The following is a 6,187-nucleotide window of genomic DNA, read 5'->3' on the forward strand; positions in this document are numbered from 1 at the left end:
TGATACCAGGAGTAGAGTGGTTCTAGGGGAGCAGAAGTCTAAGGATGAATCTTTTAAAATACTGGAATTGGCTTGTTGATCCACCAGCACCTTCAACTACTGAAAGCTCTCCAGATTCTCTCCCTCCTGAGAGCTCAGAGAAAATTTGAAGACCCATGATTGAAACTATATTTCAAACTTAAAGACCTCCCCATTTAGAAGCTTACATGGACCTTTCTGGTACCATAAAAGCTAGTCTTCATGGAGGGGACATTCATGTCAGTTCAGTTTAGGGGTCTCTAAGGCCCTGCTTCTGATGTTTGTGGTGCCTTCAACAATAAGAACTTAGTTTCCACCATCAGGACAACCAACGGCAACAGAGTCTCTCAAGCAGCACTAGTAGAATTTTTTGAGATTTCTAATGTATCATGTCATCTGCAAATAGGGATATTCTGAATTCTTTTCCTATTTATATTCCTTTCAGTTCCTTCTCTTGCCTTGTTGTTCCAGCTAGTACCTTGAAAAGCTTGCATTTTTTTTCCTTTGTAGCTTTAAATATATGTTCTTTGCCATGTATATTTAGTGATAAGCCCTTCTTGGTGAGGAAGGCATGGCTTGGTGGCAGAAGGGTGACGTTGGATAATTACACTTCATCCACACACAAGAAGCAGAGAAGAAGTAAGAAATGGGGTGAGGCTTTCGATGCTCAAGTCTAGTAATATACTGCCATCAGTAAGGTTCCATCTCCTAAAGGTTCCATAACTTTTCTCAACTGTACCACCAAGTTTTCAAACATATGAACCTATGGGGGACATTTTTAATTCAAACTTCCACACTAGTATATAGGCTTATATTTTTCAAAACTCTACTTTAATAAATGTACTTAAATGCTTCAACCTCCCTTCCAACCCACCATTACCAGAGATAATGGAAAGGAAAAGTTAATAGAGCAAAGGGGAATATGGACCTGTTTAGAAATAGCTACTTGTATGGAATCCTATCTGTGCTGTCAGGATATCAGCAGTTCAGTTCACACAAATTAGGAGAGGCAGCTCGATCTAGATCTACTTGTTAACACCCATGTATGAATCAGCAATAGCAGTTAGATCCTGAAGAAACCTTGAGGATCTGCCTATAGGCCACAGTCTGAAGAAGCAGCAAGAAGCATCCAGAACACCACCAGAAGTTCTTTGGTGACATTTCTCTCTATGAAGTAATGGCACCTAATGACCAGCAAGAGTGGCAAGGCAAACCAATACCACATAGCATTTTCTATGTGGTATTTCTATAGCAACTGACTGTTGGGATATATATATATATATATATATATATATATATATATATATATCCTTTCCAAACATCATGTGTTCTCTCAAGCTTCTGCTCTAGCGAAATATCACATGCCCCCTTTCCAGTCTGCTTCCAGAAACACACCAGGTGTCTGTTCTCACTAAAAAATCCTTCCACGTGACTGCTTCAGCAAAACATACTCTCATAAGACAGTTTCCAGAAAAACATCACATGACACAACCGAGTCTCCAAGAAACCAGAAATCTTTACTTCACTAGTACAAGGGAGAAAAAAAGATGAAACATTTGAATAAGGGATGAATTAGCCCTTTCATTCTCCCAACAGTCACTTCAGTCAGAAGGTGAAAAACTATCAACAATAGGGAATACTTGGACACAGTGAGTGGCACAATCTCTTTATCTGTTCTTCTATGATTACAAACAATGACTAGGCATTAGAAAATGAATCACTAATTTGTACTGGGTACAGATGGACATCTTAACACACCTTGACTCTTTCCATGTATATTATAACTCTTGGAAGAAAATGGACATATGTGTTTATCATGGCCTAAGGGAGTGGGTTGTTCTCGCCTGTAGAGCTAGGAACTGACACTGATGTAAATTAACAAAATGAACCATCTAAGTCTTCACCTGGAACTTGCACATCTTTAATAGACTTCAGATTCTAGAATCATTGTGTCAGGCATATTCTGCTGATGTAATTGTCTGAGTAGGAGGGAGATTCCTGGTGCTTTTGATTCTCTCATCTTTCCAGAATCTTCCCATAGCTTCTAACTTTTCTGTATCTGTTAACTGTGAAGTAAACAGGATGGATAAAGTAGGTTTAAAGTCCTGTAGTCTCCTAAGACATTCATAAAGAAAATGTACTTATCAGTTGAGATTGTAATCCTAGCAGGTATAGTTATCATATTTATATAGCAAATATTCATATGCAAAAACTTAAATGGAACTTTAGTGAAAATAATTGAATAGTTATAGAAAAAATAATATTTTAGGGATGTGTTGATTGGTGGAGGATATTACTCTCTTTCTCTTTCTTTCTTCCTTCCTTTCTTCCTTTCTTTCTTTCTTTCTTTCTTTCTTTCTTTCTTTCTTTCTTTCTTTCTTTCTTTCTTTCTTTCTTTCTTTCTTTCTTTCCCTCTTTTATAGTTTGCTTTCTTATTTTAAAAGAAATAAGGTCTTGCTATATAGTCCACGTCTCAACTCATTACTCTCCTGCTAGATTAGGATTACAGGTGTGTTCTACTATTCACCTTAACCATTAATGAAAATTCCAGTGTAAAGTCAAGTCCTCATTCCACATGTGTGTTGGTTTAAATGGGTATGTTCCCTATAAACTCAAGTGTTTGAATGCTTGGCCCTGTGAGAGTGGCACTATTAGGAGGTGTGGCCTTGTTGGAGGAAGTGTGTCACTGTGGGGGTGGGCTTTGTCACCTAGCAATCAAACTCCACCCAGTGTAGAAAGTCCTTCCTCCTGGATTCCTTTAAATCAAGGTATAGGACTCTCAGTTCTTCCAGCTCCAGGTCTTCCTGTATGCTGCCATGCTTCCTGTCATGATAATAATGAACTAAACCTGTGAAACTGTAAGGCAGCCCTAAATAAATGTTTTCCTTTATTAGAAATGCCATGGTCAGTCTCTGGGCTCGAGCGTCCCCAGGCACGTTCCGTTCCTCTGCCCTCACGAGTTACGCCTTTCTGTCTCTAGCAACAGCGCCCGGCCCAGTCTCGGACACCAGAGCGAGCTCGGATAACCAAATGTGTTTCGAGAAGTGGAACCACGTGGCTGAAATGCTGCTCTTCGTTGAAGACCGCAAGGAGGCATACAAGATCCTTTGCCTCTGCTCCTGGGCATTTGTGGAAGATCGAAAATTGTACAATTTGGGATTAAAAGGCTACTATGTCAAAAGCAGTGGCAATAACGCAGGAGACCCAGGTACAGAAGAGGAGGAAGATGGTCATTCCAATGGCACTGCAGAATCACATAGCTCAGATGAAAGTGACCTTGATTTTGAGGCCAAACTCATGAGAAGTATGGTACTACCAATTCAGTTTGGTAGAATGTCTTCATGTGAGAATTTTGAGATGTCTGTTTATGCAAAAAATAAAGTTAAAGTGAAGCAAAAAAGAAGAAAACACCAGAAGCGGTATTTAGATGAAATGGTTTGGGAATCCTGGAGAAATGACTATGAAGAAGATGACCTTGTAGTGTCAGATGACCCATCTTCAGTTGAACACTGTGAGAACAACAGAACATGTGAAATTCAAAGCAAAGCAGATTCTGAAGTAGAAAACCTTCCTGTTGAAAATACACTAACACCAAAGCTAGAACTCCCAGAGAGTTGGGAAAAGTACTGGAATGAATATGGAGAAGGGCTGTTGTGGCAAAGCTGGCAGGAAAAGTATCCAGACCAGACACTGTCTTCTGAACCTTGGAACCTTCCTGATACAAAGGAAGAATGGGAGCAACATTACAGTCAGCTTTATTGGTATTATTTGGAACAATTTCAGTATTGGGAAGCTCAGGGCTGGACTTTTGCTGCCTCACAAAACTGTGATAAAGATGTTTGCACATCTCACATAGAGGAAGACCAGAATGCTGAGAGCAGCCTGAAAGCAGATGTAATGACTTTTTCATCTTCACCTAATATAGTTGAGGATGAAATCCCTGGCTCAAATGATAATGAACACAATGAAATTATTACTGCGATTAACAACATAACTCTGAGTGCAGAGAAAGTAGAACAGAGCCAGTTAGAGTCCTCTCAACACAGTGACGAGCCGCTCAGTGAAATCACTGGGAAAGAGTGCCCTGCCTCTGGAGGAAGTGACTCCTATAATGGAACACCCAAGGAAAATGATATATCTGAGAACAGAAGCTCACACCAACCATCTAAAGAGTTGCAGGAGTCTTCAGGAACAAATACAGGTAAACACAGACCACACCATAATGGGGCTGATGGAAATGAGAGTGAAGATGACCCACCTGAGCATAAGGCCAGCAAAGTGAAGAGAAGCCATGAATTGGATGTTGATGAAAACCCATATTCAGAAGTTGATGACAATGGTTTCCTTCTAGGATTCAAGCATAGCTCAGGACAAAAATATGGTGGAATTCCAAATTTCAGCCATCGACAGGTCAGGTATCTAGAAAAGAATGTGAAATACAAATCAAAGCACCTGGATCTGCCTGTGAAGAGCAAGCACATCCTCTTCACCGAGAACTCAGGGAAACCCTTTGTCGTGTGTAAGGGTAAAGTACGGAGTAAGGTAGAAACATTCCTGAAATGGGTTAATGAACGAGTAGATGAGGAGACATCCCAGGAGTCTCTTTCTCAAAACAAAATGCAAGACACTTGCAGAAGCAGTGACTCAGAGGAACAAGGCATGTCCTTGGAGAAAGCTGACAACCTGGTGGAGACCAGAGATCCAGAACCTGAAAAATGTCAGACCTCTTTAGCCACTGAACTTGAAGCAGAAAAGAGTGAAGTAGGCTCCTTAGTAGCAACTGTTCCAGAGAACTATTCAACTGAAGAAACACCAAACTCTCCCCATGCAGAAACAGAAGTTGAAATAAAGAAGAAAAAGAACAAGAAGAAGAAGAACAAGAAGAAGAAGAACAAGAAGAAGAACAAGAAGATAAATGATCTACCACCTGAAATAGCTTCTGTTCCAGAGCTGGCTAAATACTGGGCCCAGAGATACCGGCTCTTCTCTCGCTTTGATGATGGAATCAAATTGGACAAAGAGGGCTGGTTTTCAGTCACTCCTGAGAAGATTGCTGAGCACATTGCTGGCCGTGTCAGTCAGGCCTTCCGATGTGACATTGTAGTAGATGCTTTCTGTGGAGTTGGAGGAAATACCATTCAGTTTGCCTTAACCGGGAAAAAAGTGATTGCTATTGATATCGACCCTGTTAAAATTGATCTTGCTCGGAATAATGCTGAAGTTTATGGGATAGCAGATAAGATAGAGTTTATCTGTGGAGATTTCCTGCTCTTGGCTCCGTGTTTAAAAGCTGATGCTGTGTTCCTAAGTCCACCTTGGGGAGGGCCAGATTATGCTACTGCAGAGACCTTCGACATTAGGACAATGATGTCTCTTGATGGCTTTGAAATTTTCAGGCTTTCTCAGAAGATCACTAATAATATTGTTTATTTTCTTCCAAGAAATGTTGATATTGACCAGGTGGCATCCTTGGCTGGGCTCGGAGGGCAAGTGGAAATAGAAAAGAACTTTCTTAACAATAAGTTAAAGACCATCACTGCATACTTTGGAGACCTGATCAGAAGACCAGCACTTCTGAAGACCACTTCTGAAGCAGAAGTGTGATGCTGTAAAGCACAGAGAGATCGTGTGGAGTGAGGATGTATGACATTCAAGTGAGAGACAGGAGGAAGGCCTTCCTAGGTTCTTTAATACCGTGTGCACATGTGATGTGGAAAACTCTGAGTTTTAAAGGACGTTTGAGATCATCGGGTAGGGTAGTGGTAATGGATCTGTGTTGTACACTTTAAAACAGCATCAGGGCAAGGTGGTAGTGGTGCCTGCAATCCCAGCACTTCAGAAAGACCATGAGTTCAAGCTCATGCTGTGCTTCCTAACAAATCATGGCTGGCCTGAGCTACATGAGATCTTGTCACAACAAAAGAAAAAAAATCATAAAGAGTCTAGGCATATCCCTGTGCTTAAATTAAGTACATCCGTATATGTATTTGTTTTCATTCTTTAACTGTTTTAGCTTAACATCTTTGTGTCTGTGTAAATACTTATTAGTTTTTTAAAATATAAAGAAAAGCAAAAGAGTTCTACCTACACGTGTAATCCCTATTGAAATAATGTTACCAATTTAGTGCTCACACAGGAAAAGTAAAACTCCCACCACCTTACCTACCTT

General features: G+C 40.4%; 1 pseudogene; it reads left to right on the forward strand.

The window, feature by feature from the left end:
* The first annotated feature begins 3,048 nt into the window (after positions 1 to 3,048).
* On the forward strand, positions 3,049 to 5,706 carry LOC110300756 (trimethylguanosine synthase pseudogene; annotated as a pseudogene).
* The last annotated feature ends 481 nt before the right edge of the window (positions 5,707 to 6,187 follow it).

This window comes from Mus caroli, unplaced genomic scaffold, assembly GCF_978045245.1.
Source record: "Mus caroli unplaced genomic scaffold, Mus_caroli_1 scaffold_10, whole genome shotgun sequence".
Taxonomy (NCBI): domain Eukaryota; kingdom Metazoa; phylum Chordata; class Mammalia; order Rodentia; family Muridae; genus Mus; species Mus caroli.